The following is a 27,825-nucleotide window of genomic DNA, read 5'->3' on the forward strand; positions in this document are numbered from 1 at the left end:
CAGTTTCTGGCAACAGTTAGCTATTTCCTATCCGTATAGTTTTGTCTTTTTGAGACTATAATAATATAATATATACCTCCTTTCTCTGTTTTTTCATTTAGCACAGTGATTTGAGAGTCAGCCAGGTTTTTGAGCATGTCAGTAGTTAATTCCTTCATTTCTAAGTAATATTCCATTGTAAAGATCTATCATGATTTGTTTTTTTATTGAAATTTGCCTGCAGTTTTCAATAACTGTGAATTAAACTGCTATAAGCATTTGTGTACAGGTTTTTGTCTGAACATAATTTCAATTCTCTTGAGTAAATACCTAGGAGTGGATTGTTAGGTCATACGGAACATGTTTGGAACTATTTCTTAGAGTGCTTTTTAAAAAAATATAACTAAAGACATGTCATACTGATTTTTTAATTAAATAATTCTAGCTATATTCTGACAAAATATTAAACATCATGCAAAATTTTCTTCAATAGTCATCATTTTGATTATATCTTATTGAGTATTGAGTAATCACTGTATATAAGAATTTATATTAATATACTAAGTGTATCATATTTACAGATTGATTGCTTGATTAGATTGTATAAAAAACAACATTACTAAGCTCATTATCTTACTGAATTTGTGTATAGTGGGTCCTCAAATAATGTCTTTACTACAATGTCATTTCCTTATAATGTTGATGAGAAAAAAAATTGATTCTTGGGTTGGTGGCACTATCTGCGTGGAATTTGCATGTTCTCCCCATGTCTGAGTGGCTTTTTTCTGGATACTCTGGTTTCCTCCCACATTCCAAAGATCTGTGCCCTAGGTGAATTGGTGTGTCCCATTGTCCCAGTCTGAGTGAGTGTTGTGTGTGTGCATGTCTGGGTGCCCTGTGATGGAAGGGCGTTCTGTCTATCCTAGATTGGCTCCTGCCACCCATGACCCTGAACTGGAATAAATACATTGGAAAATCATTATTTGACTTGTTTTTATTAATCTTTCTTAAATATATATCCAGGTCACATTTATTTCGGTGTTTAATGCTAGAAGCGCTTGAGTCTTTATTTAAAAGTCTGGTGATGATTTAGTGACAAGAAATTTGCCTTAGGTATTTAACTCTTGTTTGTATGAATTAGCCTATGGAAAAGTTGGTTTCGTTATGCTTTGTTTCACTTCAAGTCCCAGTTTCCAAGAATCTGTAAACTATGTTAAGTGAGAAGTTATTGTACTTGATGTCCTGGGCCTATCACAGACTAAAATTTAAAAAAGAAAAACAAAAATACATCTGGCTGTGGCTATCATAGCTTGACAGAGAAAAGCCCTATCGGATTTAAGGTCGAGCGGAACATAAATCTAAACTGCACCGCTCTCCCATTATCACTGCTATTTGCCTAAAAGAAAAAAGAAATATTCATCCTTATAATTAATGTACCTAAGAAAAGAAGAGGGGTGGGGACCAGATGAAATTAAGCAGAAAAATTAAGAATAAAAATGATACATACTTACAAGGAAGGAGGGAAAAAATAAACCTTGGCAATTTCGTTTGCAAAGCATTCCCTGAAATTTGATATATATTTGATATGTGAACTTCTTTAAAGTCTCTCCTTTGCAAAAATTAGAAAATCAAAAGACAACTAGTAATGAAAATAAGTCAAGTAAGGTGACAGCTTTGTCATTTTTTAATTGGATTTGCTCTCTCCTTTCCTTACAGGATGAGGCACCCAAGTCTCTGCCTCCACAGCTGTCAGTTTAGTTACCTCCAAAGATATTAAACCCTGCACTGAAGGCTCCTTTAGAATAAATCTACCAAGAGTGGCTATTTATACACTTCTCGGTACATTTCTAAATATAATGAAGATTCCTTCAATATAATGTTTCGGTTAATTTTTTAATGGAAGCATTATTTTGGATTTGCATTGTGGTGATGATCCCTTTAAAACACATGAAGGTCAGAGCTGGACCAGAGACTCTGAGTCCCAGTAGTTGATGGACAAAAGAATTATTAATCCACCACTCCAGTGCTAATCCACTGTTCCAGTTCACCAGTTATTCTCCTTCAATCTATGGTACATTTAATGTCCCCTCAGCTAACTGTACAGGTTCTTCAAGGATTTCACAAGATAATTTGTTCTGGCTACCTATTGTCAGAAAAGCAAGTATCCCCATTTTATAAATGGGATTACTGAGGCCAGTGAAGTTACCAAGATCCTATAGTGAATAAAGGAAGACAAGGCTAAGGAGAAGCAGACTTCTATCTAACTATTGCTGTTTTCGCTGTAGAACCCCGTGTTAACAAAAGCAACCCAGTTCTCTTGCTCATCTGTACATTTTCAGTATAATATATAAAGAAAGTTTTTTGCTTTCAAACTTTCAGTAGGCTATCAGTATACAGTAGTTCCCCTCCCGCCCATCTGTGGTTCAGCTTTTCAAGGCTTCAGTTACCCACAGTCAACCATGGTCCAAAAATATAAATGGAAAATTCCAGAAATAAACCTTTCATAAGTTTTAAATTATCAATTATGAGTAGCACGTTGAAATCTCGCACTGCCCTGCTCCATCCCTCCCTGGTCCGGAATCATCCCTTTGTCCAGCATACCCCGTAGGAGTTCCCTGCCCCTTAGTCTCATAGTCGCTGTCTGCGTTATCAGATCAGATTGACTAGGTAGTATCACAGTGCTAGGTAGTATCTCAGTAATGGCCCTAAAACACAAGAATAGTAATGCTAGCAATCGGATATGTCAAAGAGAAGCTGTAAAGTGCTTACTTCAAGTGAAATGGTTAAAGTTCTCAACTTAATAAGGAAAGAAAAAAAATCATTAGCTGAGTTTGCTATGATGTATGGTTTGAATGAGTCTTGTCTCTGTGAAATTTTGAAGAAGAAAGAAAAAAATTCATACCAGTTTTGCTGTTGCATCTCTAACTGCAAAACTTAGGGCCACAGTGGGTGATAAGTGCTTAGTTAAGATGGAAAAGGCATTAAATTTGTGTGTTGAAGACTCAAACAGAAAACGTGTTCAGATTGAGGGTAACCTGTTGTGTCTTAAAGCATCAAGCTTATATGAAGATGTCAGCAAGGGGTCCCCTGAAAGGAGTGGCACTGAGCAATTTATTGTGAATAAAGGATGGTTACACAAACTCAGGAATAAGTTTGAACTGGAAAATATAAAAATTACTGGAGAGAGACCACCTTCACATAACTTTTATTACAGTATATTGTTGCAATTGTTCTATTTTGTTAGCTGTTCTTAATCTCTTACTGTGCCTAATTTATAAATTAAATTTTACCATAGTTATGTATGTATAAGAATAAACATAGTGTATATAGGATTCGGTACAATTCTTGATTTCAGAGATCCACTGGGGCTTAGAATGTATCCCCCACAGATAAGAGGAGATTACTATATGTGGAGATGTACTATTTTGATAACCATCTTCATGATAGAAGACTGAGGAATTTATTCTGTCAGTATTTTAAAAGGGTGTTGGAGTCTTAATGGAGTAATATATGACTATATAAAATAAAACATTCGTGATTTAATTAAATTTTTTTGTAAACTTACCTTGGTTGTATCTTTAGTGAATAATAAAGAATTTGTATCATACAGGAAGGGAGTGGTTAAATCCTGTTAACATTTAAAATTTCATAATCCCACAGAAACTCAATAAAAATCAAAATATTAAATAAAAATATTCAAAAGAGACAAATATTTAGCTCAAAAAATCTTTGTTATTCCCTTTAAAATCAGTAAAATTCTATTCAGAAACATTGATATTTATGTTGTGTCTCTGAAAAAGGTATAAACTAAAAATTAGAAAGTAAGATAACAAGCAGAAAATATTCTTAAATATCATATTAACATGGAGTTCCAAAAAGAAGAATTATTTATTAAATTCTCAAAGGTCTTAGATTTCCCTGAGGCCTGGTAGAGGAAAGATGACTGACCAATTGCTTTGTTGTTCACATAATACCAAGATATATTTAGATTAGTACATAACATTAGGTCATCCAAAGGAATCCCTTGGAAATTGAGAGGTCTTAACTGAGATTTAAGTCTTAATTTCTTGAAGGTTAAGAAGGAAATTACATTTATAATACTAATTCATATTGTGAATAGTGAGCATAGGTAGCTTGTCACCTTCTCATGGCTTCCACTTACATTGGAGAAATAACCACGGCAAAAGCAAAGGCCTCTCAGGCCCTCCCTGATTTCTCAGTGGCCCCTGGAGGCTCACGTTACCCGTGGTCTGTTTATGTACCATTCTCCTCTTGCTGTGTCTCACTGATCTTGCTGTCTCTTGGCCTATCCAAGCTGATTCCCAGCTCAACCTTTTCCCATTAGCTGTTTTCTTTCCTTGGCAGGTTCTCCTGGTTCATTGTTTCCTTATTCTTGTCATCTAGTCCTTTTCTGACAAGTCTCATTAATATATCATTAGCTTCCCTAAACCTAGGAAATACTTGCCTGAGTAACTAGTATAATAAATAGTACAGGAAGAAGTTATGTATAGTATATATTTGTCTGAATATGTGTGTGTTTATTTGTGCGCACTCATGCATGGGACGTCTAACAGAAAAATAAAAGACATATCTACTTATGTTACTAATAATTTAGCCTAAATATTTAGAATATGTGGCTAATTATTCTTTGTAATGTAACTATTATTTCACCTCAGCAAAATTTTTCCAAGTGCAAATGATAATAGGTACAGAAGAGAATATACATTGTTAAAAACCTTTTAACAATGGACCTTTGAGACTTTGTAATTCAGTCTTTCTCCACTTCTGTTATACAGTTAAGGTAAATAGGACCCAAAAAGGTGACACAATGCATAAGGCTACATGTCTAATAGACTGTATAAGCCATTCTTAATACTGGGATTCTGAATGGAAATCGAACATCCTTTCTACTCACCCAGGTTGCCTTTCTTTTCTCTGTGCTGGATTATCCATCGATCTATCTTGGCATCTGTGGTCTTCATGGTTTCCTATACTATTTGGTTTCATGTAAGTGACTTACTCTGAAACAGTGCTTAAGAGCTCTGGTTCCCAAATCAGACTGTATGGTTTGAATCCTGACTGTACTATTTGCTACCTAATCATCCATAAAATGGTAAGAGCAATATTTATTATTTTCTGTGAGGATTAAATAAAATAATTTCTATATAAATAAAATATTATATATGTATATATGTATTATATATGTATATAAACATAGAAAGTGTACCTATTTGTTTGATAAGATCTTTTGTAAAGTTATTTAGGATTAACACAAATTGAGTACTAACATATTAAACGGATAACACCTGGCTAAAGTAATTTAGAAATTTCTTATTAGCTAAATATCAATTTAAGAAAAAACACTCTAGATGGATTTTTTTTAACCACTAACCAAAGAATTTTCCATCACTATTAATTAATTATAAAACGATTTCAATATTATCTTTTGAAACATACAATTTAAAAAATTTAATTTACTGCAAAGAGAGTAATAAATTCATTTAAAGTCCATTATGAGTGATTTTTATGTTGTGTCTTCCATTAGCAGTGCCATTGCTTCCTTTCATTATACTGTGTAATAATGAGGAGATAATCATATTTGACTGTTCAGGAAATAGATAGAATTGAGATGCAGAAATAGAAATCTGGTGGCTTTAAAGTGAAATTAGCCCTTTTGTACCGATGTTTGAGCCAGTTTCCATTCACTCTTGAATTCAAACAACCTCCATGAAGAAATATTTCCACATAGTCAGAAACCAAATTTAGATATCAGGAATTATAAATTCAAATGTTATATCAAGTTTATCTCCAATGGCCTAACCAGATTTTCTTAGTGTTTTTGTTCCTCTTCTCCTTCTTAAAATTAGTTGACTATGTTAGGTTCTTCAAATGAGTGACTAAAAAAAAATGCAAAATATCATTGTTAATTCTCAGGCATATTATAAAAAGTAATGTTTTCAAAGTACCTTGAAAATGAAATTGTGGTATAAGTGCTAAGTATAATTTTATTTATTTTAAAAAAATGTGTTAGAGCTGTTTGCCGATGAGCACTTTTTAAATTTCATTTCAATGAACGCCTTTCAAAAGTTCACTGAAGCATGGTAAAATGTTGTTCAAGCACTCCAGGAATCTTTTCTTCATTTTTTTTTTTTGGGGGGGGGCGGTTGTTTTACTTATAGTCAGGTCTTAGGAATTCTATTTTTAACCATCACCATTACTACCATCTAAAAACCTATATTTAGCTATTTAAAATCATATGCAAATGAGTTAGCTATATAAGCACTATTGTCTTTATACTATAAAGAAATAAGTAGTTTTCCACTCATGCTTTTTTATTAATTATTTGTTACATAAGTTATACCAATATTTGAAATAATTATAAGAGAATTAAGTAACATCCTCTGTTGATAGTAAATGATATGAATTATCACTACTAACTTACTATTAATGAAGGTTATTAAACAATGGTCTGTTTTGTTTACATTTTTCACAATTAGAAAACAAAGTAATTTTTTTTTTAGATATGACTAAATTCATCTGAGCCATCTCCCCCCCAACCCCATTTCCTTCTATAATACGAATACATAGAAGGGGAAAAGCCAATGAAGTCACCTCCCACTGAAAATACTCCCTTTATCTCATTACATATATTCTGCATCTCTAACAACAGTGAGGCTATCTGTGATTTTGTAATGTCCATACGATAACCCCAACAAATTAGCTGAGGGTAGCTATTTTGCCAAACAGAGAACACAAGTGACAATAATGCCAATAGAAAGTAGAAGCAGCAAAAAACATGGCCACAAAGAGCTGGAAGTCAGGAGAGAAATGTAAATAAAAGGAAATGCTCAGTATTATGGTTGTGTAAGTGCTTGGCTTTGTCCTGTCTTATGAAGAAGCAGTGCCCTGAGATGGCAAGTGAATGATTGACATTCCATTTCTTAGTGCTTGTGGGGTCACTATACAGTCTCACATATGGGTTAAGGTTTCCTATTCAATTAGCCAGGTAAAATGTAGATATACAGTGTTTTAAGAGAAACTAAGTTGACATTAACATCTCCTAAATTCATTTGACCTCAAAACACTTTTTTCCCCTTAAACACCATTAACATCTCACTTCTAGAACTAGTTTTCTAGAGTGCATTTTGAGGGATGATGCTTTAAATAATCCAAAAAAGGTTTCATTACATTCTAAGCATACCACATTAATAAAGAAGTGTGTGATACGTTTTGAGAGTTTCTTTCAAAAAGAGTTAAATTAAAAATTGCTTTGTTTATGAAAATGGTTCTCCTTCATCTATCAAAAACATATCTATGACCCTAACCATCTCAGATAACTAATGGGATGATTATGTGTTGTGTTAAATAGACTTAGTCTTAAAACAAAAAGGAAAAGAAGAAAGAAAACAGAAACTCACTTAACATTCTTCTTTTTGCTAAATGATTCCAATTTTTCCTCTTGAGTTTATGATTCAAATGGCCTGTGAACTCTTCTGCACATCATCATGGCAGTCATGCTTATAAATCTTTTACATTCTAGAAGCCTAGAATGCTTCATTATTTATCTGTATTTGTTTGGAGCCAGCCTTGATGAAAAAGGCTGTTTAAATGGACTGCTTTTTGTAAGTACCTATAAAAGAAAAATAAACTGAACTTAGCCTGTGAACTTGGATATGTTCTAGAGATATAATTTTTCTTGACAGGGTAGAAGGAGACTAAAATCTCTGATAGAGTTTTTGATGGTCTAGGAATCAAATACGAAGCTACTTTATATCATCTTCACTTGGAGAAAGGCAGACACTAAGCATTTAGGCGTGATCTACTACTGTATAATGGCCCTCAGGTTATTGCTGAGTTTCCTCATTGTTTATGGATAACATGAAAAGGAGAAAGTATCTACAGCTCATTTCTGGAAAACTATCTTCAGAAACCATAATTACTATTTGCAAATTTTACAAATAAATCGATTAATAAAAGCAATAGGAAATTATGTACACGGTGAGCATTTTCTATTCCAGCACATCTTAGGTAATGTGTGCTAGGATTTCTTAGATGCAGAAGACAGGTAATAAACATGCCTCTCTCTTCAGGATGTTTGAGTGATAACTGTATTCTTGCTCTGATTATTTATCAGTAAGAAGTTAAAAGCATTCTTCACAAATTATATTTTGTTTTGAATTTTTGCTTTATACTATACTTTTTAATGTGTATTTTATGGTCATTTTACATATAGATATTTTCAAAAAGAGGCTTTTACATGATTGAATTATTAAATGAGAGGTTACGTGTTCTCAGACAATCATCTTGACTCCAAAGAGACCAGAATTTATTCTTCTAATCTACATTGGTAAATAGTGGGGTATGTAGTCATTTAGGAGCTTTGTTTTAATAGAGGAATAAGAGATAAAGTTTTGAGTTTTACTTATATTACTTTGAGTTGGTCATGGAATTTACACATTCAGGTCTAAAGGCCATCTTTATGAGAAATATCTCATTAAAAATAGAGTAATTTTGGAAGAATAAATTTTATGTGATAGGTTTCCTCAAAACTCTGATCTAGTAGAATAGTGCAAATGTCTGTAAGTGGAGCTCCTTTGTGGCAAAATCTCTTTTACCACAAGTTTTGCTACAGTGATAAAAGAAAATACAGATTATTAATGAATTTAGAAGCATGAATGTGCAAGTTTACCAGCAGCTCCGCCTTTATCTCTGCACCCAAATAAACTACAGCTAAATTGTAAAATTAATCACAGTGAAGTCTTGGGCTCTGATAAAGATCCTGCTACTCTATTCTATTTCTTTCAATGGTGCAAAACAATTTCACAAAGTTTTCTGAGTTGGACTTTTACTCTTATTACAGAAGCATGTAGCATCACATTAGACCTTTTTGTTGAAGCTGTATCATTCCAGTGATCAGATCCAGCTTATTCAACTTTTTTCCTAATTGCAGTGTTGCAGGAAAGCTAATTATAGTTCTACATTAAACTAGCCCTTATTATCTACTCTACTCATTATAAAATATGGTAATCTATGCTGATCAAAAATTTTCCGTAGTTTATTTTTATATTATCTTGTTATATCATGTCTATATGTGCGAGAAAAAGTACATCCTTTATTAAAGATTATTTAGCACTTCTAAAATTCTAGTTTTTTTTCTTCCCTAGTGCTCCAGATTTCTAATACAATATGCCACAGAATAAAGACAGGCTTTTATTTTCTTATTTATATAATTTTATGATTTTTGAATCTTCAATAAGTAAAAATGTTGACCTTATTAATTTAAAATCTTTTGTATTTTTGAATCCTTGAGAATTTTAGATTATACAAAACAACTGTGATCATATAAAATTATTAGTTCAATTATTCTAGGCAATCTAAATATGAATTTTTAATAATATTTTTAAGAAAATATAATGAACATATTAGAATTAACATGATACACTTATATGAATGTCACAACTAGAGTTGCATACTTTATTCAGATAAATATTAGACCCATATTTGATATTCAGTTATGATTTTATGAACTTAAAATGGTTTCTGTTTTGCTTAATTGGTTTGGATTTGTCATGTCAGGTTTTTTTACCTTTATTTCCTTAGTGAGAAAGTTGTAGACCTACTGTTTTATATCATTTCTATTTTTTTTACAAGAAAGAAAAGGTAAGCAAAAATCTAAGTTTAACTAACAGTAGTTTATTCAGAGTTTATGAGAACTTCAAAAAATGTTTCTTGCCTTCATTGAAGCATTATGAAAACCCCAAGGTACAACTTTTATAAATAATAGACACTAGAAAATACATAAACCATGAAACTACATTAAAGATTATTATTTCTAAGATCATAACTATGCTCTAGAAAAATAGAGCATAATGTCATAGGAATACCACCCTATACCCTTCCTTAATTTTGGATGAGTTTGCTAATTCTCTATATATTTCTATTGGTTATAGACCAATTAGCACTATTATACATTGGTAAAATATTATGTCATCTAAATAACTTGTAAGTGTTCATTTAATTATGAGTTGTTCCAAGAATTAACTAACAGAAACATCCTAGGACCTTTTGCCATGAGTGGCCTGACCAGTCTTTACATTTTTAGCAAGATGAGTGCCTCAAAAATACCCAAGCCAGAACCAGACCATTTATCTATAGCAGTTCCTGAGGTTAGTTGTATATCTTTGCACTATTCTGTATAATACTCAATCACTGTGGTTATAATCTGTCTTTAATTTCATAATTGTGGTTTGTTTTCCCCACTCTTTCACACCATGGAATTTTTTCTAGCTTCAAAAAAGATTGAGTCTATCTCATGAAAATCATTCATGGAGTCTTTGAAGGTATACTATTATGTAATAGAGGAGCATTTTCTCAATTTCAGAGAAATAGATTATGGGTTATCATTTTATATCCACCAGTTAATGATTGCTCCAGTTAGTTTTCTCTTCATATTTTGCATGAAAAAAATTATAATTTCTCATGTTCCTAGTTGTTACCAATTTTGCAAGTGGATAATTACAGGAAATTATTAGAATAAAATTATTTCAAGTTAGATTTACATTTAGTATCATAAGACGCTTTTAAATTGTACAGAAGGGCTTCCTAAAAATCACACAAATAGCAATAGGAAATAACACAACATATGTGTTTCTAAAATTCACATCAATATGTAAAAAATTATGAAGTAAAAATCACAAACACATGGAAAAAATATAGAAAATTAATTAAAATGGTAACATAGTTTTATACATGTAAATTATTATCAAATACATAAGTGTTACAATAAATATGGACTTTACCTTAAAAAAGACCCGATGTTTGCTTATGGAAGAGCTGAAGCTTGAGAGTTATTGTAAAGAGGTGAAAGGAAAGTCATCTGAAATCTGACAGGAAGTTGTAACACCAGATGTGAATGGGTGTGTTTCCTAATACGTGTGGTAAAATGAAGTAGCTGGGAGATGTTTGAGGGGTTTGTGTCTGCATTTGCATTTTGTGTATTACTATGTGGCTTTATTCAGTTGGGTGCAGTTTTCTATGTTCGTCTACCCTTTCTCACGTGCAAAATAATGCATATTCAAATGTGAAATTTTGTGTCATGCTCAAATTATTTTGTTAGTCATTTGCATTTTCAAAACAAGAGTTATAGTAAAACTGACTATACATTTGAAAGATTGGTACACTAACTTTCTAATGGAAGATGATGAGCCTCATGGTAAAAAAGATGTCACTGTTCAATATTGTCACTAACATGAGTGCAATTAATATGTAACGTTTTGACTTTTTCAGCTACTGTTATGCAAACTGAACTGGAACCTTTCTGCCAAACTTGGTTCATTCATTTGAATTTGCTTTGCATTGACAAATAACATTTTACCTGAAAGGGATATGGGAATCAGGAAGACCACTGAGTATTCATTTAACATTTAAAAATCTTTCGTTGGTCTCCTTTCTTATACTCTTATCTCCAGAATTTGTGGTTACCAAACCAATCAGTACAAAAAAAACCAAAAACAAACAAACAAACAAAAACCATGGGATTCTTTATTTATTTAATAAATGAATGAATTTAAAGGAGTAAGCAAAAATGTTGGACGTGCAAGTGTATTTAACCTATCCTATTTCCTGTTATACGTTTTCTTAAAGAGTTAAAATCTCCTGTAATGTGTTACTATACTCTGAGAGAAGTTAATAAATATTGGAAGGGAATGGGCTTTGACAGACTTTAGGGCTTCCGTAGCCCATGCAAGATGCTTTCATATTCTGGAGCTAGACTTCAGTGCACAGAGTAGAAAAATAATAAGTTCTTTGAGCTGAAACTTCATAGTCGCTGTGGGATACTCGAGAAGGAGACCAATGGGGAGAAAGATAATATAGTCATAGCTTTGAACTTGTCCTGGATTTTACTTGCTAGAAATCAAGTGAAAGTCACTCTGACACCTTATTACTAGCTCTTTTTCCATGTAGGAAAAGTGCTCCACAGTCCATGTTGATAAAAGTGAAAGGGAGTTCACACATGAGAGAGAAGGTGGTCTTGGATTTAGTGGGTAAAAGAAGTGTAGTAAGGCTAAGATCTACTCCAAGACCCAGCTTGGAGGCCACTTTCAGTGGCAAGTCTTTCTCATCCTTCTGATCCAAATTAGATATCCCATCTTGCATTCCAAAAGCACTTTTCTGGTTATATTCTATTTCTCAGTTTCCTGTTTTCTATTATGTGATGAGGACAGAAATATTTCTGTCTCATTCCCTATTAAATGTCCCAATGTTTAGTTAATTCTCTGGTGCAGAGTAGGTGCTTAACAAACATGTGTGACTGGATGAATAAGCATTGGAACTTAAAAGTTTCCTGTCACAGGAAGAGATAAAAGATCAACATACAAATTGGGTAAAAAATAATATGGTGTATTATTGTAGAATGAACAAGTAGCATGTAAGAAATGAGCACTCAAACAAACTACAATTCTTTCAGTCAGCAGTTATCTGCTGCATGCCTATGTTTCACTATGTTAGATGATATAGTGAGTTAGAAATATATAGTCCCTGCAATTATGGAGCTTATAGACTGTGAAGTACACAGATATTAAATAAAGAAAACATAAAGGTATAATTCAACTTTTCATAAAAACAGTTACAGAGCATAACTGGGAAGACATCATCTACATGGGTAGGCAGTAAAAGCGTTTTTAAGAAAGTGATATTCAAAGGTGAAAATTGAAGAATGAAGAGGGCCAGAAAGGATTACCTATGCACAGGCTGTGAAGACAGTAGGAACTCAGCTTGTGTGAGAAAAAGAAAGAAAATAATGGGAGATGAGCTAGGAATGATGGACTGGAGTTGTGGTTAGAGAAACGGGCTGCAGCTAGATCACACTTGGTAGAAGGTTTGGATTTCAATCAGGATGAGGCTGTGTGCATTTCTCAAAACTTAATGAATTTGCACTTAATATTGGTGAACTCTATTTTGTGTAAATATTATATAAAAAACGAATATTGAGCTCTGAATAATAATATACATCCTTAAATATTTAAAGAAAAGTGTACTGGAGTCTATAATTTACTTTGAAATGCATCCCAAAATGACCGATTGATAGATATATTGAATTTAATAAAACAAGTAAAGTTACTGTTAAGATCTACATGCTAGATACATAGGTACTTACTGAAAAATCTCTTCAGCTTTGATGTATGTTTGTATTCATAGTCACTGTAAAAATGGTGAAAAAATAAGTAAATGCTCAAAAATAATAAGATATAATAATTATGCAAAATCCCACAACCCAAAGGAAGGATTTTTCTAGCATAATCCTTGATTCTTTTTCTATGAGGTTTTATTATTATGGAATTAGTACCTGCTTTTATGATAATAAGTATATCCTGTAGCTTTAAAAAATTTTTCAAATTATTTGTGTGGTTTTACATCACTTAAAATATCAAATCTTTTGACAAGGTATTTCTTAGAGTAAGTACAAAAATAACTCTCTTAGACTAAAATCCACCAATCATCAGCTGTCCACCAGCACCTATCAGTGTAGCAGAACAAAAATGGACACACTATTTGTGTGATCACTTATCTACAGAAGATTCTGCTTTAAGTTTTTTTTTTTTTTTTTTTTTCAGGTTTGTGGTTAACTTGAATGACATAAAAGAAAGAACTGTTGTTTCTTTGAAAGTTAGCTAAATGTGCCCAAGAGTCTTGGTATACTCAATAGTTTGGCTTCTAACCTGTCCGTGAAAATTTAAGTAGCATCAGCTGAAGGCTGTGGAACAGAGATTGCTCTTTTCTTTGATGAGTTGTTACCCACCATGAGATTTCACTGATAAATTAGTGCATTGCAGAATCACATTAGGAACCTCGTGCTTGATCTCCCTATGTTTTCAGTGAAAACATTTCCCTTTTATTGATGTTTGTTCTTATTGACCCTTTGAGGTCAGAAGACAGAGTTCCTTTATTAAATCAGTAAATCAGGGGTATTTAATTGGCTCTAGGAACTTCTGAGTGGTCTTGCTCTATTCCAGCCCCAAACAGTGTTCTGACCAACCACTGTGAATTCTGCTTTTCCAAGAAGGTAGGGGGTAAGAGATTATAACAGTCTCTGTGTAAGTCAGTCGCTCCTTGCCTTCAAAGCACAGATTTTCTTGGTGTAGGCAAAATGCCAAAATCAATGTTTTTGACACACATAAAGAAATAGTTTAGAATTAGAAGACTATATGGTTACTTCCTTTTTTCTGAAAAGCCATCAGACATTTTAAAAAGAAAATATGTTGTACGTTTTTACAGAGGAATTTATTTTTATTCTCCAGGTTACACAGAAAATAATTAGATGATTGTTGGCGTTAGCAACTGTGCTAAGATCAACCATACTACAGGAACGATGAAAGCTGACTTTCATAATGAGAGCAAATGGCCTGGAGTCTACAAGAAATTGCTGAGAATCTTTTTAGGGTGCCACCAACTGCTAATTAAAACCTGAGAAATAACACCAAAATTGTTCAGGAATCACAAATACTCATTGCAGAACCAACCTTGAGGGTCATTCCAATTTCTAAACTATCTTCATTAGAATTTGAATTTTAAAAAATGTAGAGCCGCATCACCTCATTTATATTCGTTTCCTTTTACATCTTTTTCATTTGGTTCCCTCCGTTTTCTATTCTTGTGCTTAACTTCATTATTACTTGATATGGGGCATTGAGAAGTGAGAGAAGGAAAATGTTCAGAAATCATGCCTGTGGCAAGTATTTCTAGACTGGAGAATGTAGCCTCATTTATCATCATCATTATTACTAAACAGCTATAGGTCAGGAATGTCTTAAGTCCCCAGTGTTTCAGCATTGTCTACTAAATTGGGGTTAATTAAAATGTCTCTTTTAAAAGTAGTTCTCTGGAATACACACACACACACACACACACACACACACACGTGCACTTTTCTTCAGTCTTCTGTAAAGGAGTCATTATTCTATGTCTTTCAGGAAGTAATGGAATTGACATATATAGGGCACGGTTTTATTTTTCTAAACTAGAGAAGGGAGAAAATCATCTAAAGAATTATGAATTTCAGACATGTAGATGGTTCTACCTTCATTGCAAAGGCTATAGTCCATCTTTAAAATATTATGTTTTTGAATCTTTACTCTGATTCCCTCAGTATGTTATATAAAAAAAAAAACTAAATTATTTTTAATCTCTGCTTTCACTCCTTCAAAGAATATATTTTCCTTCAGTGGCTCTGAAGGTAGGATGGATAGATGTTGTCTTGAAGGCTTAAAATGCAGATTTTTCATCTCCATTCCCAGAGATTTTAATTCAGTAGAACAATGGCGAGACCCAGAAATGCTGTGTTTTACAAGCCTCTGAGGAGATTCTGATGCCTGTGATTTTTGGACACATTCTGGAAACTTTTGCTTTTATAGCATCACCACTATAGAATGTTACGGGGACCAGTAAGAGGTGCTGTGAAACGCACAGGAGGGAAACAAAAATCGATGTGGTAGTGGCACTGTGATTCAAGCTGAGTACTGATGGTTGAGTGGGAATTACCTAGTCAGGCAGTTGGGATTAATGAGAATGAGAAGGTGAAGACATTTAGGTAGAAGTGAATTCAAGTGGAAAGACTTAGGGGCTAGCGAAAAAAATGGCCGCAAATAAATCTACCTGGATGAAGAATGACATGCGAGTGGTTGAGGAAGTGTGATATAAAGATGAAGTTGGAGAAGTGAGTTGAGACCAGATTACAGAGTTCTCGTAGCCAAGTCAAGAATTTAGGGCAATATCCTGCCAAGCACCACCAGAATTCCTGTCAGCTGTGTGCCTTGGCCGCCATTGCCTTTTTGTGTTCTTTGCCTCCATGCGATCTTGGGTCTATCATCATTTTAAGATGATAGCTGCTTTCAATGCAGCTATTCTACTGGAACTACCAAGGGTGGAAACCTTACAGAAATAACAAGTCATGATGTAACATGTGAGAGGAATGGCTTTCTGAATACATTTTATTTTAAGATAACTGCTACCTAATAATTCAAACTGCTCTCTTCACTGACTTTGTCTCATAAACATTAGGAAGAGAACAATAGCAATGAGTTCAAACAATGTCATGTGACAAAGATAAAATGAAAGAACTAATCTTAAATTCTGCCATTTGGGACCTGTAACCTATATTTTTGTGTGCATTTCTTTTCAGTAACTGATGGTAAACAAGGCATTTAAAAAATATATTTATTTTTAATATATTTTAAATGAAATTTAAATAAATACATAAATAGCATTATCCTGCTGCCAACATTAATGTTAAGATACGCATTTACCTTCAAACTGAAGAAATCCTATGTTCATTTATTTTGGCTGATAGTTTTTCAGGAAGTTATCCATACCTATTTTCCTGGTTAAGGATATGTGTGTGATTGAATGTATACTTATGTGTCAAGAATCGTCAGTCAAGAAATGGCAAGAAAATATGCACTGAAATGTAAGAAATGAAAGAAAACAGCTATCTTGAGTTTAAACTTAATGTGTTGACTCTCCTGCTGTGAACATGACTTCTTTGGCCCCACTCTGATCACATTAGTCTACAAACACCTTTAAATGGAAAGCTTAAAGCCTGCCAGGAGCAACTTTTTTTTTTTTCATTTCCTTTTTCTCCATTTTACTTTGAAAGTGGGAGGATTTGATTTTTTGATCTTCCAAGTAGCTGTCAACTCAGAAACACTACATTTTATTTTGTCGTGTTTGATTTCTTGATCTGGATTAAGACTTGAACAAGAAAACAGCTACTAATTGAAACAAGTATTGGAACAAGAAAAAGAGTTTGCTCCATGAACTCTTGAGAGAATGCAGACACAACCTGTAGTCTATGTGATTAGACAGTAAACTCCAGTTTTTTAAAAAAGAATTACTAACTATTCTTTAAAGGAAGATGCAAAGCGCTCCTTTAAGTAGAAATCAAATTCTTAAGACAGTCTTTTAGACAATTTCAGACATGTTATCTAACTGCTACTTTTCAAGTGCCACCTAATGAACTAGAAGAGGCCTTCATTAGAAAATGTACTTGTATTTGCTCTACTAAGTAGTGAAAGACTTGTTTAGGGTGGGTTGTGCTTTCTCAAATTGCCCTCCTTAAACAAACAGAGCAAGGGAAGAAAGCTTTTAGATGTATAACATGAAGCCATTACAAGAAGCTGAAAGTCAACCCATGAAAGAAAGGAGCTGTTTAGTGGGTTTCCAGTTAAGGATCTGGGTGGTGCTGGAAACAGAATGAAAGATAATGGACTCCTAGTGATGGAGCTGTCAGGAGACAGAAAACTGTAGCAGCTTTGTGGGAAAACAGAATTGCTGGGTGTGCCCACTTGACCTTTACTCTGAATAGATGAGCTTAAGAAGATCACAAAGGGCTTTGCAAAAAAAGTAGTGAGCTCAGTTCTTTTGGTGCCTAAAATTCCTCTTTTATTCTGGGGGAGTTTTAAGTTTGTTTCTTGGCGTTCTTAAAGGAACTCCTTGAAATCTCTATTATAATCATACCATAGGTATGTGTTTTAGATGAAAGTATTGCTCGCTCTATTGCCATCATGTTTTGGTGTGTTTATGAGGAAGGATTACTGAATAGAGACTCTAGTATCTGTATACTCCACATTATCACTCCCATCAAAGCCATTCATTGAGTCTCCTTCTAGATTTCTGAGTAATTGCATATCTTATTTAAGTCAGAAACACAATCATCACTTGAAAACATAATGTATATCAAAAGCATATATACAGCCTCATAGATGAAAGGCTTTCGGATTAATTGCCAGCATTTTCTAAAAATAGGGTTTGGCAATGTTGGTTCATATGAAAAGATCTGGGATATTTCAGTTAAGATCCAGTTGAATACATGCCAAGGTTATAATGTGGTAGTCAACAAGTATATTTAATCTTAGTTGCATTTATGGAATTATAATTTATTGCCCTAAAATGTATGGACAATACACCTTTTAAAAATTGTGTTTGGTTGTGAACATCACACTTCCTAATAAAATGGCAAAATATGAGAATGTACAGAGGAGACTACTTTTCAAACCTTTTTGAAAAAAGGAATTAATCATATTTAACATAGAGAAAACTTGTCATTGGATAGAAGAGAAATGATAAGCATGATCAAAGATTTAAAATATCCGAAGGCCTAGAAGAATATCATTTGTGAGGTTTCGCAAAATTTATAGTTTCTCAACCATATAAATATATGCCAGAGTAAATGATAGATTAAAGAGATAGCAAGGAAAATACTAAGAAACCATAAAAATTATGCAGGAAAATAAAAGCAAATATTTAACTCTTTAGAATTGAAATTGATTTCAAATGAAGAAACAATAAAGGAAATGATAGTTATGAGTTGGAATATCTGAATTATTCAAAAATGCTTAAAGTTGTAATTAAAAATTAAAAATATAAAGAAGCTAAAGAACTTATAAGAATCATATTCACCAAAAATTGTTACTAGCATGGATAAATATTCGCATTATAATGTTGAGTAAAAGATCACTAGATCAAAGTTGAATTTTTTAAGGTTGAAATATATACATTAAACTAAGTGCTAAGAAATCATTTTTAATGGATTTCTTTGGGTGGTTGAATTATAGGTTTTTATTTATATGTAATATTCCTGTATTTTTCAAAACTTCATGTAATAATTCTAGTTTCTTCACATTTGTAGTAAGTCATATAAAAACAAAGGATATAAAAAAACAAAAGACGTGGATCAATATTTAGATCTTATGGGTAGGTATAAAGTTAACTTTATACAACTTAACAAAAAAGATATTTCTAACAAACTTTTAACAATATCTTATGACCTATAGGCTGTGCTTTTCATTATAAGAATTTCTGTAGGAATATCATTGTAAATCAAAGATACTATAGAAGAGCTTTCCTTAATGGAGGGAGAGAGCTGACATTTGGTGATTTCAACTGTCCTTTCACCACTAAACTTGTTGGGGTGGGGGGGCAACTTACAATTTAAAAGATTATGCTGATGGGAGCTGAAAAGTGACATTGAAATCCACAACTTTAATTAATTTAGGTATTTTTGAAATGAGAAAATGGAAGTCCAGAGTCACGATAATGGGCAAGAATGTAACTGATTCAAATTTCCTAAACCCTATTGCAATTCTTTCCCCTTCTGTAGAATAGTTTCACAGTGGAGAGTTTTGATCCCAGTGCAGTGGCTTCTAGTTTCTGTACTTCTCTGTGCTTCGGCTTCCTCATCTGTAAAAGTAAATCTGTTATCATATTGGAAGGTTAGAGAGGATTGAGCATTCAGCAGGGTTCCTGACTATGTGAGAAATGGGTATTACCTATTTTTCATACATTAAAAAATATATCTACATATGATAATTTTGGTATTCCAATATTGGTGTCTATGAATGGGCATGCATACATGGAGTGAGTGGGGGGAGAGAGATGTGAAGGGTTATTCCAGTTTATTTATTTATTTTCATGATATCTTAGTACCTTCAGAAGTATCTCGTCAGGTTTCTTATCTCTCAATATGATTTACTAAGAATTTCACAAACCAGAGAGAGAAAAATAGAGCCCTTTATAATTTTTCCCTCATGTAAGAAACAATAGCTTTTTACGTGTGAATGAATGCTGGCCTTTTTAGTTAGTATTTGCTGTTTGTGGAAACTGATTAATTTTCTTGTATAGTTATCAATGTTAATCTCTCTCTCTAAGTTTAGACAGGAGCATATTTCTGTTAGTTCCAGAACAATAATAACTATACTTATGTGCTTATTTTAGTATAGTTCATATCTTCAAGTTTAGAAGATTATGGATATGCTAGAGAATATTTACTTTAAAGTTGCTGGAGCCTGGCTCTTGATCACCCCAATACAAACACTCACATGGACAAGTACTTCTTTCCCAGGAATATAGAAATGGGCACAGAGTCTGCATTTTTCTAAAAAAAGACTGAGCTTACTTATGCCTTTAAACATCTTTTCTTAATTTTTAAAGGACATTACTCCTTAAATGCTTTGTAAAATATATTTTTTGTGACTTATCTTCACCAATTTCCAAACGTAAATATTGAAAGCTAAAACAGAAAAAAAAAAAAAACCTTCAAAATGTATTGGTTTGAATGGAAAACAACAATATTAAAAATGTTTTCTTCTGTCTTGCAAACGTATTTTATTATGAAAGTGTTTTTCAGATTTTATAGTGGTCCACAAATAGAATCCTTTACAAGCTATTTTCTGACCTCATCATTCCATGGTGCCACTTATAGCTAAATTTTTAAAAATAAAACTGCATTGGGAAAGATGAGTCGAGAGCAGGCACTTTGCCTCCTCGTGCCATTTAGAAGCATCTGCTGGATAAGCTGTCAGTAAATACAGTTGGAGAAGTTTCCCATGTATTCTGGGTAGCATGGCTGCATCACTGTCATCTTTAGCATCAGAGTTCCAAAATGCAGTCTTGGTTCCTCCAACTCCCAGAGAGAGATTCCTTTTAGGATACTCACTTGATTTTTGGCTCAAGAAATTCTCTCTAGCAGAAGGTGTAACCTTTTCATATAGAAAGCGTCATCACTGTGAAAGGATTTGTTTGTATTAGTAAAGGTATTCCCTGAAGGTGGGAGAGAGAAGTCTCGTTGTTGAGCAGAGACCACCACCACCTAATATATGTTTAATAATTATGTTCCTGAGGCTTAAAAATCAACAAAGTTATAATTCACATATACAACTACAACAGAATTGTCCACTGACAGCCATTATCTGTAAAACTAATTAAAGAGAATAGCATATTAACATGCACACCATGAAGCAAAAAACTCCATTCTCTGGAGTATTCTCTCATTGAGATACAAGGACTTTATCTTTGGCATAGTGTGTATGAACTAATTGAGATGTCATTCAATAAAAAAGAAATCAGTTAAAAAAGTTAGTGGAGAACAATGTTGCTGCAAAATTTTCCATTTTTAAGAAGACATTCTTTACTAAAAAATATAGCCCCAGCTCAAGATCTAATCATTGTCTGGAATGGGGGTGGAGCAGGGGAGAAAGAACACAGAAAAAGAATGTCTCAAAGAGAAAAAGGAGCAAGACCCTAATTGAAATGGGAAGCACTCTCATTTTAGAAAATGTTTTCTTAACAGATTGCTCTAGCCCTCTGCCTCAAGGTTTTTGATTAAATTAATGATGGTAGTGATAAGCTCCATTAGCGTGCTGTTTCCAGAGGGACATTTTCTACAGCCTTCTTTTTTCCTCCTTGCCTAAATTTCAGGTATAATAAAGAAATTGCTAATTGAAGCCAGAACAAGCCAGGAAAATGAAGTTTTTATTACCATGCAAATACAGATAATCGGGAAATTAATTTTTCATGTGTGCCTACCTAAACAAGTAACGTTTCCAGTATAGGCTTCGTGTCACTCAGCTGGGAAGCGGTGGCTGCAGCTTGTTGTCTTCAGTGAGGTCTTGAACTTCTCTTTTTTGTTACATGTTGCCTGCTGTCTTGGGACCAGTCAGCACATCTGACGTGTTGTGTTCAGTTGGCCCTTGCTGTTACCACAGATCTACTAGAGCAAATAGGTGAACTTGTTATGATCCATAGGACATTATCAACTTGATTTCCTATCTTGGTAATAAAGTATTAAAGAAAAAAGCAGCCAAGTCCTAAATAATAAAGAGAGGAAGAAGTATTTCAGTAAAATGAACCATAAAATCCATAACAGGAGATATGATAGGGACTCTTCCATGCAGCAATTAGCTTACTGAGAGCTTAGGAAAACACAATAAAAAAGAGTGTTATTTTAGGGCTCTGAAATAGTTACATTAAATTATTCATAAACATTCGTTTGCCTAACACCATTATATTTCATATTGTGATTGAAACTGTTAACAGTTAAGACTCTGTGTATGTGTAAAAGAGTGTGTAGTAGAAATGAGTGTGAAGTAATTTTGGTTTTAACTTTCTGATTCTTATTTGAAATCAAATATCAAATAATAGATATGGTACTTAAGAGCAGAAACCAAAAGAACATCTTTCTTTTTTAGTCTACCATAGTACCAGAAATAATACTAAGTATTCAAATAGATGTTTCATAAAAAACATCAAATTTAATTTATTTTTACTTTCCTAACCTTGTTAAAAATAAATAGACAAATTCCAGGAATGAAGGAGGGAGATGAGGGACAGAGAAAGGTGAACTTGTGGAGGTTTCCTCTGGTCTTTTTCTTTTTGCTTGTCTGTAAACCATTGATTCAGATATTATCCTTCATAGTTTATTAGGCCTTTTTTTGCCTTTCCGAAGAATACACAACAGTTATAAGGTGGTATTCAAAAGCGAAGAGACTTTTAGGGTAACCGAAGTCAAGAAAGTTCATTCCAAAAAGATTACGTGGACATTTTGATGATGCAGAGTTATTTGCTTAGACACAAACAGTGGGAAATACATGTTTGATAATTGAAAGAGGGAAAAACATTACTTTTATTTATATTCCTTAAATTAGATGGAATGAAAATCCTGAGCTAGAACATTATAGAAGATAGTTAAACCTTTCAGAGAATTGGTCCAAAATCTCAACATCAAATACGTGGTAGACCTGGAATTATATCTTGAGCTGGCCTTGGTTTGCTAATCTCAAGTGCTAATCATATGATTTTATAGAATTTGATCAAAGTAGCTTTTGTTCTTCTTTATTAGAAACTTTTCTTTATTTAAGCTCCTTTAAAATGTAAACTAGATTATGTATATTTCCCTTTTCTGCTCCTTCTTTGAGCCTCATGTATGTTTTCCATGTTACTCACAATGACAGTGTACAGATACTTCCCTGAGAGGTAAGAGTATGTTTCCTACACTGTTTATAGAACCTTTGTACTGAAGCCGATGTTTTATTGAAATGTTTTATTATTACAACTCATTTGTAATAAAATCTTTAAAAAACCTCCCATTTAAAAGAAAGCAATACAAAATGAACAAATAAATGAGTTTAAACCAATTTAGAAATCGAAAAAAAAATTATGTATTTTAGCATATGCATCAATAAAACATAATTACATAAAATTTTATTAGAAAATGTTTACTAATTCCTTTTTAAAAAATAAAAGTGTACAAGTGCTAGCAGCTAGAACAAATTAAGTTTGTTGAATCTTTAGACTTATGAAAATATTGAATTTTTGTTGTTTTGTGTCTTCTGACACAAATATGTCTGATATTCTCAATGAAATTGCTTATAAAATAGACTGAATCAGACTGGATTTTACATTTGACACCTAAAGTGAATGTAACAACTAAGAATAACTGGAATTGGAATGTAAAGAGCCAGTCTTGGTACGTGTTCAGTGAGTTTTCATCGTATTATTTAACCTGATCCATCTTTTGTCAGACACACAGTGAGTACAGATTAAATTAACAAATTCTAAATGCTTACTAATGCTTTGTTTTCACAATTGATTATTTGTGTTTATTCTCAGGACCTCTAAAGCAGAAATGTTGAAAATGCCATTTCTTCATTAAAATACCATCACAAATTATGGAAATATTATGTTGCCTATCAAGTTCCTTTTATTCATAAGCTCTTCTAAGCAAGATTCAGACTACCCATTTCTTTAAAAACTGTTGAGCTATTCTGAACTTATAGTTTAGAAATTTCAGGAGGTAAGAATCCTTTGTTTTGAGAATTTTACATTATTTAATACATCCAATATAGCATCAAGAGTAGTAAGTATTTTTAAATGTTCAGTATGTACCAGAAAAGCACGACTAGAGGAATGAATTCTCTGGGTGTGGACCTCTGAAAGAAGAAAAGTTTGAGGAGCTATAGGGTAGAAAGGTGGTGACTGCATTACCACATTACCGCGACACTCTGTCTTATGTACAGTGGCACTCAATAAATATCCGTTTACTTTAATTGAGTGGGCATAAATAGCATTTACCATAAATTCTTTACTGGCAGCCAGCTGCATTAGGCTGCTGAGCCCATAGCATATTCTCCCTGGAATCAGAGGGAATACAACCTATTTTTAGTGTTCACCTTTGCTCAAAGGGGAAACTCGAGCTGTAGAATCAAGTATGATTTCATTCTAATCACTAATAAAATGGTTTAATAGAAAACAAATTTTATATCATCATAGAGAGTCTATGGACATAAAGGCACATGGAGTAAACTACTAGTTTTTCAGAAAATTATTTGAGTTCTCTGTGGATTTCATCATCTTAAGAAACTAAGAATCACTTTCTCCATATATGTTTACATAATAGCAAGGTTACTTTGTCATCTAAATTTCCCTGCTATAAAACTGAGTGAGCAAAAGGGACTGTTTAGAAACCAACCAAAAAACTACCTTTACTCCATCTCCATTAATCATTTACCATAAATTTGATATCTGAATGTTTCAGCTGTTGGAATGTTGACTTTAACTTAAGTAAGTCTTTATTTTTGTTTGTATTATCTCAATTCCAGATATCTTTCTGTGAGAAAGGAACTTATGGGATATCAAAAATATTGAAGATTATTGTGTCTCACCTAATGAGGTGGATCTCCCAAAACAAACTGAAGGCAGCGATCTAGAAAGTGAGCAGCAGAAAAATGTTCTGAAGTCATAAGAGGTGGGAATGGAGGAGGACAGCAGTTTTAGGGAGGAAGGGAGTTAGTCTGGGACATTTGGCTGTGTCCGCTTTGATTTGGATGAAAAACAGGGACTGTCTCGTAATCGTTTTTCATCTTCGTAAAGAAAGATTTTGTCTCGTTAGCAATGAAAGCTTTACTTTTTTCTGTCATGGCTGGCGGTGTTAGATACCAACTTTTCTCTTAATGCTCAGGAGTCAGAGCCACGGCAGCTGGTTCTTGTTCAGTAAATGATACTCATGTTGCTGTAGTAGAAGACAGGCCTCAGGTTACTGCACATGCTTCTCCTTCACCCACCTGGTCTCTCTTTCTCTCTTTTCAGATGTACATTTTAGATCTCGGCGTGATTACTTGTCGTGCATTTTCTTTTTAACATTTCTTTCTTAATTTTGTGTTTCTTAAAATCCCTGACAAATTTTATTCTAAAAATTGCTTAAAAGAAAACATGAAATTCCTCCTCATTTCCAGAAACTATCAACAAATCAAAGCGAAAATACCTTGTTGTGGCATTTCTGATCAAACTTGGACGGTTTTCTAATCGAATTCTGAAAAAGAACAATAACCACAAACTGATGTTTCAAAGGAGGACACAGTTGTTTTTGAAACATGTAAATCATTCACTGTAGCAAGACTAAGTGTTATAAAGCCATCAGAGTCTACAGTCATGTGTGAGAGCCTTGGGTCCTTACTGTTCCTTTGACCTAAGAGGAGAAATTGGTCATAAGATGAGTTTATAGGATAAGGCCCATTCAGAAAACAGTTCCTCTCTGATTTCTTGTTCATCTCTATGTTACTCTTTCTCTATAAAAAGTATGAGTGAAAATAAAGTTTCTAATCAGTTCATGTGATCATTAAACATTTTAATTTATCAGTAAGTCATTTTCTTTGGGACAAGTAGCAGCCAGAGACTCTGTGGTGCTTGGAGGGAGAGGCAGCCTACAAGGAGGAGGAAAGGTGCAGAAGGGAAAAAACAGGAAGACATCTTTAAGTTTCTTTAACTTTCTGCAAGAACTGACTGACCCCACAGTAAGAAAGCGTACTTTGTGAAATTCCAGAATTTGGAATCATTCTATGAAGTTTGGAGGAGAGGCATTTAAGTCTAATAAAATGAAATACTAGGTTCAACAGAAGATTAAAACTGCTTTAAAGAGATAAAACTAAAAGTATAAGCAGACTCATAAAGCATGTAGGTAAATTCATGGATAAATCATAATTATTTATTTGGAGACTATCCCTAATCTTTGGCAATTGATGTTATGAGAGAGAAAACAGGTACTGCTTACCCCAAAATGCTCATTATGTATAGAATTCTTTGCATAAAATTTATAGAGCATGCTTGGATTTTAAAAGACTCTCTCTCTCACATGCTTTGTATTTCCTGTATTCATATATAGTTGTTTTAATTGTACTCGATAACAGGTCAAGGGAGAGGAAATAACTGGTGTGGCTATGACAAAACAACAGCTAATCACATTTTTATTTGGACTTGGCACAATGCCAGAGGCATACACTCAGCCCCATGCATGCACATTGGCCTACCCATTCCCTTTGTGCCTGCCCCATTTCCTTCTGCCTTAGCTCTACTTCATGAATAATCACCATGTGAATGATGAAATACATTGAAATCTTATGTCGATTACAGAGACTTTATATGATACTAATTTGCTTAGGAACTGAAGATGCTTGCCTCCTATTTTCTCTAAATTAGTTTTAATCAATCTGAACAACATCCCAAGGAAACATTTTGAAGGAGAATTGCAAAATTGTCATCAAGAGGATAATTTTTCCTGCTCACTAAATGTGAAAATCACTATGCAACAAGTGCTTGATGTCAAACATTGGGAGTTTATTAATAATGAAAGTAACAGAACATAGGTCAAAAAGCTACGTGTGTAGGGACACACATTTAAAACAAATGATTAAACTTAATGCACGTTCAGGATTTACAGTGCTAATTTATGTAAAAAGATGTATTAAATCTCCACCTGGTAAAATCATTTCCATATACAATTCGATTTTCTGTATGTCATTAGAGCTGTAGTTTCTTCATACCACAGAGGTTCTGATGGGGTCATTCAGAAATGTATAACAAAATTTGCTGGAGGAAGAGGAGTATATGGAGGTCACTCAAGCCAGACTGTGGGTAAGCACGTGGATTGGATCATTGAACAGACCTAGGTTTAATTCTCTTTTTCAGCACTTAACCTTGGGTAAGTTCTTTGGCCTCAGTTTCTCGCCAGTAAGAGAAGTGTTGTAGAATCAACCTGTTTAAAGAAGTAAATGAGACACTAGATTTAATACTCTATAAGTTACTGGAACAGAATGTAGAGCTCTCCTAGCATTAATCTAATTCTAATGTATGCATTCCATACATCTTTATGGAATGTTTACCTTGTGGCAGGACAGGAGCTCTACTAGGTGCTGGGTCCTTTCTAATAGCTTTACATTGCACACACTATTAAATATTTACTTATCCCAGAAGCACAAGCTGTTTAATTTGCTCTGTTTTAATGTGACTTGGACATGACATATAGACATTTTGATAAGGATGTCATAGTTTTAAAAGTGAAAGCATATTTCAGTAATACTGATAAAAGCATATTTATAGTGAATTGGTACTAATGGTTCTAACTGCTAGAAAAATCTCATTGATCTTAAATCAAATTCTATCTTTTTTTTTTAATTTTCACATATTAATTTTCATTCTATCCCCTAGAGCCAAGGAATCGAGGTAGCACTTATACATGACAGCAGAGAATTCGTGTCGTCATATTTATACACTTTTCCCCTTAGTTTTTCATTTAAATCATTGTCCTCAAGATAGCATCTAGTCATTTGTTCCACCTAGTTCTTAAAGCAAGCATAATTCAAGAATAGACTGAAAAAGTCTACAGCCATGCCACCTTGAACAAGCCTGATCTTGTCTGAGCTTGGAAGTTAAGCAGGGTCAGGGCCTGGTTAGTACTTGGATGGGAGACCACCTAGGAAGACCAGGTGCTGTAGGCATAAAAAATAAAAAAAATAAGGGATTGTAAGCTGACAAGGTCCTTGCAATCTGTGAGGTCAACCAGAGGGGTTGCCTTGCCTAAAAAAAAAAAAAATTGGACTGAAGAGTGAACTTTCCATAAACTTCCTAATTTTTTAGGGAAGGGAGAGTGCACACCACCATTTCAGATACTTCCTCACTCTAAAAACTCATATATAGCCTGTAATCTTTCAAAACCCTTAGTCTAAGTGCCTGCAGAAACACTGA

At 33.5% G+C, this 27,825-nt stretch overlaps 1 protein-coding gene and 1 pseudogene across 2 annotated transcripts in view; both read left to right on the forward strand.

The window, feature by feature from the left end:
• Positions 1–27,825, forward strand: part of UNC5C (unc-5 netrin receptor C) — a 326,765-nt gene that overhangs the window by 89,501 nt on the left and 209,439 nt on the right. The window lies entirely within an intron of this gene.
• Positions 27,459–27,578, forward strand: LOC118608898 (annotated as a pseudogene).

Source organism: Rousettus aegyptiacus, unplaced genomic scaffold (assembly GCF_014176215.1).
Source record: "Rousettus aegyptiacus isolate mRouAeg1 unplaced genomic scaffold, mRouAeg1.p scaffold_m13_p_10, whole genome shotgun sequence".
In the NCBI taxonomy this organism is placed as follows: Eukaryota; Metazoa; Chordata; class Mammalia; order Chiroptera; family Pteropodidae; genus Rousettus; species Rousettus aegyptiacus.